This window comes from Ochotona curzoniae, unplaced genomic scaffold, assembly GCF_017591425.1.
Source record: "Ochotona curzoniae isolate NIBS_2020 unplaced genomic scaffold, NIBS_Ocur_1.0 scaffold_3208, whole genome shotgun sequence".
Classification (NCBI taxonomy): domain Eukaryota; kingdom Metazoa; phylum Chordata; class Mammalia; order Lagomorpha; family Ochotonidae; genus Ochotona; species Ochotona curzoniae.
The window spans coordinates 170,709-182,873 of NW_024467106.1; the positions used below are offsets into that span (position 1 = coordinate 170,709).

At 59.0% G+C, this 12,165-nt stretch overlaps 1 protein-coding gene across 4 annotated transcripts in view; it reads right to left on the reverse strand.

Annotated features, from left to right (window-relative positions):
* CACNA1B (calcium voltage-gated channel subunit alpha1 B) overlaps positions 1–12,165 on the reverse strand; it is a 148,949-nt gene that overhangs the window by 117,161 nt on the left and 19,623 nt on the right. The gene's annotated exons all lie outside the window — the stretch shown is intronic.

Consider the following 12,165-nt stretch of genomic DNA (forward strand, 5'->3'; position numbering starts at 1 on the left):
AACCAGAGACACAGCATGGGGTGGGGGCCTTCCCAGGGCCTGCACCAGAGCCCTGCCCCATACACGCACTGACCATTCCCGCAGCTCCAGTGGACACTGAGCCCCCAGCCTGGCAGGGCTGAGTCCAGGCCTGACCTCCACCTATGTTGTGAGTGGCAGCCAGAACAGAAAGGAACTTGAGCCCCAAGCCACAGCTCCCACGTCACCTTCTCTATCTTTCTTACACAAACAAAGCAGAGTGGAACTGAGATCCAGAAGGCTTAGACACCACGATGTTTCAGGGTCTGTTTGAGCAGCAGGGAAGTGGGGAGTGAAGCCCCAAGTTCACAGCCTCCCTCATGGGCTCCCAACCTAGGGAGGCTTGAAGCCAAGACAGACTTCTTATGACACAAAGCTGGAGACCCCAACAGCGCCTGCTGCTGCAGCTGCAGGACCCATGCAGAACGACTTCACAGCCCCCACATGCCCCAACACTGCCCAGAGCTCACAAGCCGAACCACCATGGGATACCCAGCGCCATGGCCCAGCAGCATCCTGAAGCTGGACCCATTAATAAACTGCACTCTGAGCTGAGGGCTGGGGTCAAGGCTGTCTCTATCCGGCACTTCCGTAATGCTCGTAGAGTGGCTGCAGGCTCCACATAACTTCTGGGCATGCAAGACTACAGAAACTCATCCTCCAGAGAAGAGGTGAGCCCACTGAACCTGCAGCATGACTCACCTGAGCACCTGCTCCAGGCAGCCAGCAGCATGACACCTGTGTGCGCCTGCCCAGCAGCCAGCAGTGTGACAGCTGTGCACATCTACACCTGCCCAGCAGCAGCAGCGTGACACCTGTGTGCGCCTATACCAGTGCAACAGCCCACCAGTACAGTGCCCCTACACAAGCCCAGCCCTGGAGCCAGCCAGGAGATGCCTCTGTCCTCCCACTTGGTCCACCACTATGCAGCACCACGTGCTTTTGGTGGGGTTCCCCCACATGGCTGAGGGGCAGGGGCACCCTAACCCAGCTCCCAGGTGGGCTGGCTGCAGACAGCTGCCAGCTGGCAGCCTGCGCTGTGCCAAGTGAGTCACACAGCTGCTGGTCTGTAGTCCTTAGAGCCACTCAGGCAAGCCCAGCAGGAAGCAGCCTGTCCCAGCAGACCACTGCAGCCACAACCCTCTTCGGTTTCTGTCGCTGACAGCTCCGATATCACTAAGGTATCACCCACGCTATGCCCACTTGGACTCCAGGCCAGTGTGCCATGCCAGGCAGATACCCAAGCGCCCTTCCTGAGGAACAAATCTCTTCCTATAGGGAAAAAAGAAAAGCCCCCACACAACAAGAACTGCTGCTCTGGCTCCCAGTCAGCCACCCTCCAGCAACACACTCAATGAGATACAGAAAGACAGGCGACTCAGTGAAACCAGGGGAACGGTGAGAAACGTAGCAAAGAGGCAGAAAGAACCAAAAGGAACGCCTGTGGCTGAAGAATTCAGTGATTGAACGGAAAAACATAAATGAATCACCAGAAACTAGATCAAGCCACAGAACGTCTAAGAGGATGAGGAAAGTGTTCAGGGTCTGTGGACGGCATTGGTGTGCAGGTCCAGGACTCGGACAGACAAGCACGGGACAGCGCCTGCTGCTTCTCCCATCTCGGGCACGCAGACCCAGAGACCAACAAAGCTCAAAGGACCCAGGACGGTCAGCACGCAATGCTCACCACGGACCAGGACGGTCAGCACACAGTTTACCAAACTGGCCAAAGCGAGAGCAAACTGCACAAGCAGCAAGAGAAAAACACCAAGCCACATGTGGGGAGCCCACTGTGCCAAGCCGACTGAGCAGGTGAGACCAGGCAAAACGGTCAAAGGCCCCAAGCCAGAGCGCAGCCCAACAGAGCCTTCCTTGAGAAATTAAGCCTGAGACACAAAACATCACCATGAGACCAGTTTTCAAGAAATGTCCATGAGTCCTGTAGAAACAGAAGGGCAAAACCACCATTGCAAGTATATAAAGGCGGGACAGCAGGCGAAGACATCTCCTGCGGTGCCTGCATCCCATGCGGGCACAGGCTCAAGTCCCATCCATCTCCCTGCTTACGGCCTGCAGGAGCAGCAGAGGATGATCTGAGAGCTCAGGCCCGGGACCCACATGTGATACCCGGAGGAAGCTCCTGCCTTCACACCAGGGCTGCCCAGCTCTGGTCATGGTGCCCACCTGGGGAATGAACCAGCAGACAGAAAATCTTTCTCTCTCTGTCATTTAAGTAGAAAGAAATAAATCTTTTTTTAAAAACATTTTTTTATTATTATTTTTTTATTGGAAAGGCGGATATACAGAGAGGAGAGACAGAGAAGAAGATCTTCCGTCTGATGATTCACTCCCTAAGTGAGCGCAACAGCCAATGCTATGCTGATCCGAAGCCAGGAGACTCCTCCGGGTCTCCCACGCGGGTGCAGGGTCCCAAAGCTTTGGGCTGTCCTCTACTGCTCTCCTGGGCCACAGGCAGGGAGCTGGAAGGGAAGCGGGGCTGCCGGGATAGAACCAGCGCCCCTATGGGATCCCGGGCGTGCAAGGCGAGGACCTTAACCACTTGTACCACCGCGCTGGGCCCAATAAATCTTTTTTAAAAGCAGTATTAACACCATCAGTCATGACACCATCACACTGGGTACTGCCCAGAGCCATGGCTGGCATATTGGAGCAGCAAGAAACCCAACAGGAGCACAGGACTGGCATGCTGGCTGGGGTCACCCCAGAACAGGGCTGAGAGCAGAGGCCTCCTAGCCAGGAAGTCCCAGCGTCTGTCCTTTCTCCCACACTAGGCTGCCCGCTGACCTGCAGAGGCCAGAAGCAACAGAAGCTTAGCAAGGACATGCAGGGAGTGGGTTCCTAAGGGTCAGCTTTGGGAGCTGAAGCACAGGTGCACAGGCCCTCCACCAACAAGATGGGGAGGTCAGAACTTGCAGGAGCAGGAAGCCCACGTTCTCCTCCTGGTGGGAGGTACTTGGCCCCCCAGGGCCCCAGGAGTCAGCAGTGAGGGGTCTGAGGCTGGACCCACGCCAGTGAGAGCCCCTAGGAGTGGCCACTACAGGGATCTCAGAGGGGGAGGTGTCCAGGACAGGAGTGGAAAAAGTACATGATGTGAGACGGTGAGCTCATCTGCCTGTGCACAACACCCCCAGACACACAGCTACCCCAAACTTCTGAGATGCAAACTCAGGATCCCAACAAAATGATCCCACATCTCTGGACCTGCCCGGCTGAGCAGCCTGCACAATTGGCTACCTGTCCACCTAGCACACCCTTGGAGAGACAGCCCCAGGAGGAAACCCTCAGATGGCACTGCATGCAGGGGTGGGCTGCAACCGTGAGCTTACACAAGGACCAGCACTTTTTGCTCACCACTTTTCCCACACCGAAAAAACAGACACACACTGCAAACTGAGGCACTAGGGCTGAAGATCTTACAGTGAAGAGGAGGGCAGAGAAGTGCTCGCTGCACTCCCAGGCATGCCTGCGCCCCAGAAAAGCCTTGGGCAGCAAGACTGCAACATCCCACGGCTCCCATGCCATCTCCCAGGCTCTTAGTGCAGGCCAGGGCGTTGGCGACGAGGCACCAACATTCCCCAGTGCAAATGGCAGAACCTCAGAGGCAGCTGCAGAAACAAGATGGGTGAGGGCTGTGGGTCAGTGACCCCGGGCCCCTGTGCAAGCAAGCACATGTGAGGGTCACAGGTCCACAACCTGGGTCCTTCATAAAGCAGGAACAGGCAAAGGCCATGAGTTAGTGACCCGGAGTCCATGCCAGGCAGGTCCCCATCCATCAGGTCCATGTCCTCATCCAAACAGGACCACGCCCACAGCCAGGCAGGTCCTCGTCCACGCCCACGTCACCCAGGCAGGTCCTCGTCCACGCCCACGTCACCCAGGCAGGTCCTCGTCCACGCCCACGTCACCCAGGCAGGTCCTCGTCCACGCCCACGTCACCCAGGCAGGTCCTCGTCCACGCCCACGTCACCCAGGCAGGTCCTCGTCCACGCCCACGTCACCCAGGCAGGTCCTCGTCCACGCCCACGTCACCCAGGCAGGTCCTCGTCCACACCCACGTCACCCAGGCAGGTCCTCGTCCACGCCCACGTCACCCAGGCAGGTCCTCGTCCACGCGCACGTCACCCAGGCAGGTCCTCGTCCACGCCCACGTCACCCAGGCAGGTCCTCGTCCACGCCCACGTCACCCAGGCAGGTCCTCGTCCATGCCCACGTCACCCAGGCAGGTCCTCATCTACACCCATGTCACCCAGGCAGGTCCTCGTCCACGCCCACGTCACCCAGGCAGGTCCTCGTCCACGCCCACGTCACCCAGGCAGGTCCTCGTCCACGCCCACGTCACCCAGGCAGGTCCTCGTCCACGCCCACGTCACCCAGGCAGGTCCTCGTCCACGCCCACGTCACCCAGGCAGGTCCTCGTCCATGCGCACGTCACCCAGGCAGGTCCTCGTCCACGCCCACGTCACCCAGGCAGGTCCTCGTCCATGCCCACGTCACCCAGGCAGGTCCTCGTCCACGCCCACGTCACCCAGGCAGGTCCTCATCTACACCCATGTCACCCAGGCAGGTCCTCATCTACACCCATGTCACCCAGGCAGGTCCTCATCTACACCCATGTCACCCAGGCAGGTCCTCGTCCATGCCCACATCACCCAGGCAGGCCCTCGTCCATGCCCACGTCACCCAGGCAGGTCCTCGTCCACGCCAACATCACCCAGGCAGGTCCTCGTCCACGCCCACGTCACCCAGGCAGGCCCTCGTCCACGCCAACATCACCCAGGCAGGTCCTCGTCCACGCCCACGTCACCCAGGCAGGTCCTCATCTACACCCATGTCACCCAGGCAGGTCCTCGTCCACGCCCACGTCACCCAGGCAGGTCCTCGTCCATGCCCACGTCACCCAGGCAGGTCCTCGTCCACGCCAACATCACCCAGGCAGGTCCTCGTCCACGCCCACGTCACCCAGGCAGGTCCTCGTCCACGCCCACGTCACCCAGGCAGGTCCTCGTCCATGCCCACGTCACCCAGGCAGGTCCTCATCTACACCCATGTCACCCAGGCAGGTCCTCGTCCACGCCCACGTCACCCAGGCAGGTCCTCGTCCACGCCCACGTCACCCAGGCAGGTCCTCGTCCACGCCCACGTCACCCAGGCAGGTCCTCGTCCACGCCCACGTCACCCAGGCAGGTCCTCGTCCACGCCCACGTCACCCAGGCAGGTCCTCATCTACACCCATGTCACCCAGGCGGGTCCTCGTCCACGCCCACGTCACCCAGGCAGGTCCTCGTCCACGCCCACGTCACCCAGGCAGGTCCTCGTCCACGCCAACATCACCCAGGCAGGTCCTCGTCCACGCCCACGTCACCCAGGCAGGTCCTCGTCCACGCCCACGTCACCCAGGCAGGTCCTCGTCCATGCCCACGTCACCCAGGCAGGTCCTCATCTACACCCATGTCACCCAGGCAGGTCCTCGTCCACGCCCACGTCACCCAGGCAGGTCCTCGTCCACGCCCACGTCACCCAGGCAGGTCCTCGTCCACGCCCACGTCACCCAGGCAGGTCCTCGTCCACGCCCACGTCACCCAGGCAGGTCCTCGTCCACGCCCACGTCACCCAGGCAGGTCCTCGTCCATGCCCACGTCACCCAGGCAGGTCCTCATCTACACCCATGTCACCCAGGCAGGTCCTCGTCCACGCCCACGTCACCCAGGCAGGTCCTCGTCCATGCCCACGTCACCCAGGCAGGTCCTCATCTACACCCATGTCACCCAGGCAGGTCCTCGTCCACGCCCACGTCACCCAGGCAGGTCCTCGTCCACGCCCACGTCACCCAGGCAGGTCCTCGTCCATGCCCACGTCACCCAGGCAGGTCCTCATCTACACCCATGTCACCCAGGCAGGGCCTCGTCCACGCCCACGTCACCCAGGCAGGTCCTCGTCCATGCCCACGTCACCCAGGCAGGTCCTCGTCCACGCCCACGTCACCCAGGCAGGTCCTCGTCCACGCCCACGTCACCCAGGCAGGTCCTTGTACATGCCCACGTCACCCAGGCAGGTCCTCGTCCACGCCCACGTCACCCAGGCAGGTCCTCATCTACACCCATGTCACCCAGGCAGGTCCTCGTCTACACCCATGTCACCCAGGCAGGTCCTTGTACATGCCCACGTCACCCAGGCAGGTCCTCGTCCATGCCAACGTCACCCAGGCAGGTCCTCGTCCACGCCCACGTCACCCAGGCAGGTCCTCATCTACACCCATGTCACCCAGGCAGGTCCTCGTCTACACCCATGTCACCCAGGCAGGTCCTCGTCCACGCCCACGTCACCCAGGCAGGTCCTCGTCCATGCCCACGTCACCCAGGCAGGTCCTCGTCCACGCCAACATCACCCAGGCAGGTCCTCGTCCACGCCCACGTCACCCAGGCAGGTCCTCGTCCACGCCCATGTCACCCAGGCAGGTCCTCGTCCATGCCCACGTCACCCAGGCAGGTCCTCATCTACACCCATGTCACCCAGGCAGGTCCTCGTCCACGCCCACGTCACCCAGGCAGGTCCTCGTCCATGCCCACGTCACCCAGGCAGGTCCTCGTCCATGCCCACGTCACCCAGGCAGGTCCTCGTCTACACCCACGTCACCCAGGCAGGTCCTCGTCCACGCCCACGTCACCCAGGCAGGTCCTCATCTACACCCATGTCACCCAGGCAGGTCCTCGTCTACACCCATGTCACCCAGGCAGGTCCTTGTACATGCCCACGTCACCCAGGCAGGTCCTCGTCCATGCCAACGTCACCCAGGCAGGCCCTCGTCCACACCCACATCACCCAGGCAGGTCCTCGTCCATGCCCATGTCAGCCAGGCAGGTCCTCATCTACACCCATGTCACCCAGGCAAGTCCATGTCCAGGCACATCCAGTAGACAGACCAGCAGTTGCTTGGGTGGCAGCCAAAAGTGCAAGCTCCTCCTAGAGTGAATGTGGGGACGGCTGCATAGCCCTGGGTCACCTAACATACCCTGAACCACACAGTATCCAGGGTGAACACCATGGTATAAGCAGCACCCCAACAGTAGTCTGACATGCAGACACACAGTGACAGCATACACCCGCATGGAATGTGCAGGAGCCTGACGGCTGCTCAGCACCAAGAGCAGGTGACCTCCACACCATGAGCTGCAGCGGGTTACAGACACAGGGAGTCTGAGGGCACATGCACAGAGCAGGCACAGACACACGGGGCACACACTGACAGCACACAGACACAGACACACGAGCAAACACTGACAGCACATACAGACACACGGGGCACACACTGACAGCACATACAGACACAGACAAACAGGACACACACTGACAGCACACACAGACACATGGGGCACACACTGACAGCACATACAGACACAGACAAACAGGACACACACTGACAGCACACACTGACACACGGGGCACACACTGACAGCACATACAGACACAGACAAACAGGACACACATTGACAGCACACACTGACACACGGGGCACACACAGACACACAGGGCACACACTTGGGGCACACACTGACAGCACACAGACACACGGGGCACACACTGACAGCACACAGACACACACGGGGCACACACAGACACACAGGGCATACACTTGGGGCACACACTGACAGCACACACACACACAGGGCACACACTGACAGCACACACACACAGGGCACACACTTGGGGCACACACTGACAGCACACAGACACACGGGGCACACACTAACAGCACACAGACACACACGGGGCACACACAGACACACACACACACACACAAAATACACAGGGCATGAACACTAGCACTCCATCAGCAGATTCCCTCTCACACTAGCTGCTGCAGCTGGAGGGTCCCTGGCTTGGCCCTGCCACCCCCTCTCCGGGGCCATACCCTCAGAGCTGTTACATGTGTTTATATTTGTTTATTTGAAAGGCAGACCTGCCGAAAGAGGAAAGGGGAGAATCTTCCATCTGCTGATTCACTCCTGCAAATGGCCACAACGGCTGGAACTGAGCCAGTCTGAAGCCAGGAGCCAGGAGCTTCTTCCAGGTCTCCTATGCAGGTGCAGGTTGAGCCAGCAGCAGCTGGACCAGAAGTGGAGTGGCCACGTAAGACACGCCACGGGTGGTGGTGTGACCTACTGTGTTTGCAGCTCCTCTCAAGCCTCCAGCTCTGTCCCAGCAAAGAGGGCAGCTGCCAGGACTGCGTGGACCCATGGCTACTCTGACCCTGCCCAACACCACGTTGGAGGGCAGGTATGTGGCCACACCTCCCACACCAGAGTGCATCCTGCTGTGGCTCCTGGCTTGGCTGCTGCTCATGGAGGCTCCAGGGCAGCAGGTGGGTCCCGGCACCCCTGAGGGAGTCCAGCACGGAGCTCCTGCTCCAGGCCAGGCATCTGGAGGGTCGATCAGCATGGGGAGCTCTCTCTCTCTGGAGCAGTAGGGGGGACCCACCATGATGGGCATTCAGGACAAGGCCCTGTGTGCTGGGGGCCGAGGCAGGGGCATTTGCTGGGGCCAGGGTAGTGCATACCTCTCCTCCCTGCCATGGATCAGCATGTCATACCTAGAGGATCCTGAGACCTCAGAGCCAGAACCCTGTGGCCCAGCATTAAGGGTACAAGTTGTGGGCTGAATCCCCCTGCCTGCTGGGTGGGGAAGGGGCAGAGGGTCCCTCCTGACTGGATGGGGCAGGGGGATACATGGTCCTTCATAGCTGGATATGGAGGGAACACAGGGTCCCTCCTGGCTGGATGGGGACAGGACACCAGCATCCCTCCTGGCTGTATGAGGACAGGACAAGGATGTCTTTTTGACCTGCCAGCACAGGCAAGGTGAGGGGCAAGGAGGCTCCAGCTCTTGCAGCCAGGGCAGTGACAGCAGCCCAGGGCACAGCCAGTCACTGCGGTGCACACAGCAGGGAAATACTGCTTCCTGCCCAGGTGGCTGCAGGCAGTTGCCATGGAGACAGTCTGAGTATTGGTTGAAGATGGCCAGGTACATTCTCACTACCCCCACACAGTCCTTGCTTCACAAAGTGTAGGTCCAGGGGGTGAGGTACCCCATCCGGCCACAGACATAGGCACCATGGGGCACAGAGTGGCTGGGCAGTAATTTGTGAAGATGCCCATCCTTGAGAAAGCCTGACAGCAAATAGCATTCATGCGCCATTCACACCACTCATGTGTCATCCTCACATGTCAGTCAGCACTCACGTGTCACCCTCACGTGTCAGCCAGCACTCACGTGTCACCCTCACGTGTCAGCCAGCACTCACGTGTCACACTCACATGTCAGTCAGCACTCACATGTCACACTCACGTGTCAGCCAGCACTCACGTGTCACCCTCACATGTCAGCCAGCACTCACATGTCACCCTCACATGTCAGTCAGCACTCATGTCACCCTCACGTGTCAGCCAGCACTCACGTGTCACCCTCACGTGTCAGCCAGCACTCACGTGTCACCCTCACATGTCAGTCAGCACTCACATGTCACCCTCACATGTGAGTCAGTACTCACATGTCACCCTCACATGTCAGCCAGCACTCACATGTCACCCTCACGTGTCAGTCAGCACTCACATGTCACCCTCACATGTCAGCCAGCACTCACATGTCACCCTCACGTGTCAGTCAGCACTCACATGTCACCCTCACGTGTCAGCCAGCACTCACATGTCATCCTCACGTGTCAGTCAGCACTCACGTGTCACCCTCACGTGTCAGTCAGCACTCACGTGTCACCCTCACGTGTCAGCCAGCACTCACATGTCACCCTCACATGTCAGTCAGCACTCACATGTCACACTCACGTGTCAGCCAGCACTCACGTGTCACCCTCATGTGTCAGCCAGCACTCACGTGTCATCCTCATGTGTCAGTCAGCACTCACGTGTCACCCTCACGTCATCCTCATGTGTCAGTCAGCACTCACATGTCACCCTCACATGTCAGTCAGCACTCATGTGTCACCCTCACGTGTCAGTCAGCACTCACATGTCACCCTCACATGTCACTCAGCACTCACATGTCATCCTCATGTGTCAGTCAGCACTCACGTGTCACCCTCACGTGTCAGTCAGCACTCACATGTCACCCTCACGTGTCAGTCAGCACTCACGTGTCACCCTCACGTGTCAGTCAGCACTCACATGTCACCCTCACGTGTCAGTCAGCACTCACGTGTCACCCTCACGTGTCAGTCAGCACTCACATGTCACACTCACGTGTCAGCCAGCACTCACGTGTCACCCTCATGTGTCAGCCAGCACTCACGTGTCATCCTCATGTGTCAGTCAGCACTCACGTGTCACCCTCACGTCATCCTCATGTGTCAGTCAGCACTCACATGTCACCCTCACATGTCAGTCAGCACTCATGTGTCACCCTCACATGTCAGTCAGCACTCACATGTCACCCTCACGTGTCAGTCAGCACTCACGTGTCACCCTCACATGTCAGCCAGCACTCACGTGTCACCCTCACGTATCAGTCAGCATTCACATGTCACCCTCACGTGTCACTCAGCACTCACGTGTCACCCTCATGTGTCAGCCAGCACTCACGTGTCACCCTCACGTCATCCTCATGTGTCAGTCAGCACTCACATGTCACCCTCACGTCACCCTCACATGTCAGTCAGCACTCACATGTCACCCTCACGTCATCCTCATGTGTCAGCCAGCACTCACATGTCACCCTCACGTGTCAGTCAGCACTCATGTGGCACCCTCACGTGTCAGTCAGCACTCACATGTCATCCTCACATGTCACTCAGCACTCACATGTCATCCTCATGTGTCAGTCAGCACTCACGTGTCACCCTCACGTGTCAGTCAGCACTCACATGTCACCCTCACGTGTCAGTCAGCACTCATGTGTCACCCTCACGTGTCAGCCAGCACTCACATGTCACCCTCACATGTCAGTCAGCACTCATATGTCACCCTCACGTGTCAGTCAGCACTCATGTGTCACCCTCACATGTCAGCCAGCACTCACGTGTCACCCTCACGTATCAGTCAGCATTCACATGTCACCCTCACGTGTCAGCCAGCACTCACATGTCACCCTCATGTGTCAGCCAGCACTCACGTGTCACCCTCACATGTCAGTCAGCACTCACGTGTCACCCTCACGTCATCCTCATGTGTCAGTCAGCACTCACATGTCACCCTCACATGTCACCCAGCACTCATGTGTCACCCTCACGTGTCAGTCAGCACTCACATGTCATCCTCACCTGTCACTCAGCACTCACATGTCATCCTCATGTGTCAGTCAGCACTCACGTGTCACCCTCACATGTCAGCACTCACGTGTCACCCTCACGTCATCCTCTCCTGTCACTCAGCACTCACGTGTCACCCTCACGTGTCAGTCAGCACTCACATGTCATCCTCACCTGTCACTCAGCACTCACATGTCATCCTCATGTGTCAGTCAGCACTCACATGTCATCCTCACCTGTCACCCAGCACTCATGTGTCACCCTCACACGTCACTCTCATGTGTCATCCAACACTCACGTGTCACTCAGCACTCATGTGTCACTCAACAACACCAAGCTGCCAGCCCACACCACGATGCTCAGCACCCCCTCCCACCGGGACACACTGTGGAACCCAGAGCAGCTCAGGTACAAACCCAGCAGTGATACAAACCTAGCGCTGGAGCCCGGGAGGCACAGACACCCAACTCAGGCCTGATGACACAGGGAAGCGGCCCCAGACAAGGTCCAGTCACTCCTTCAGGGTGGCTGGTGTGTGGCCCTTCCTGCTGGTCTGTCCATGCCCCTTGAGGACTGTGTGCCAAGGTGGCAGAAGCTCCCTGCCCAGCAAGTCCTTGGATGCTCAAAGCAGCTATAGAAGCCCCAAGCATCCTTCCTCTCAGGGTACATCTTACACTTCCTGCATTTCTGAAGGAAGAAATAGCTCTGGTTCAGTCGAGCAGGAAAGCCTGACACTCCAACTGCCTGACCTTGGCAAGTGTTCACACCCCCTCAGTTTCCAGTCTGTGAAATGGGCATGTCCCTCTCCTGGCAGCAATAAGGCCATGGAGGCCACTCCGGAGCCAGGATTCCCACCACCTCTGGAAGGAACA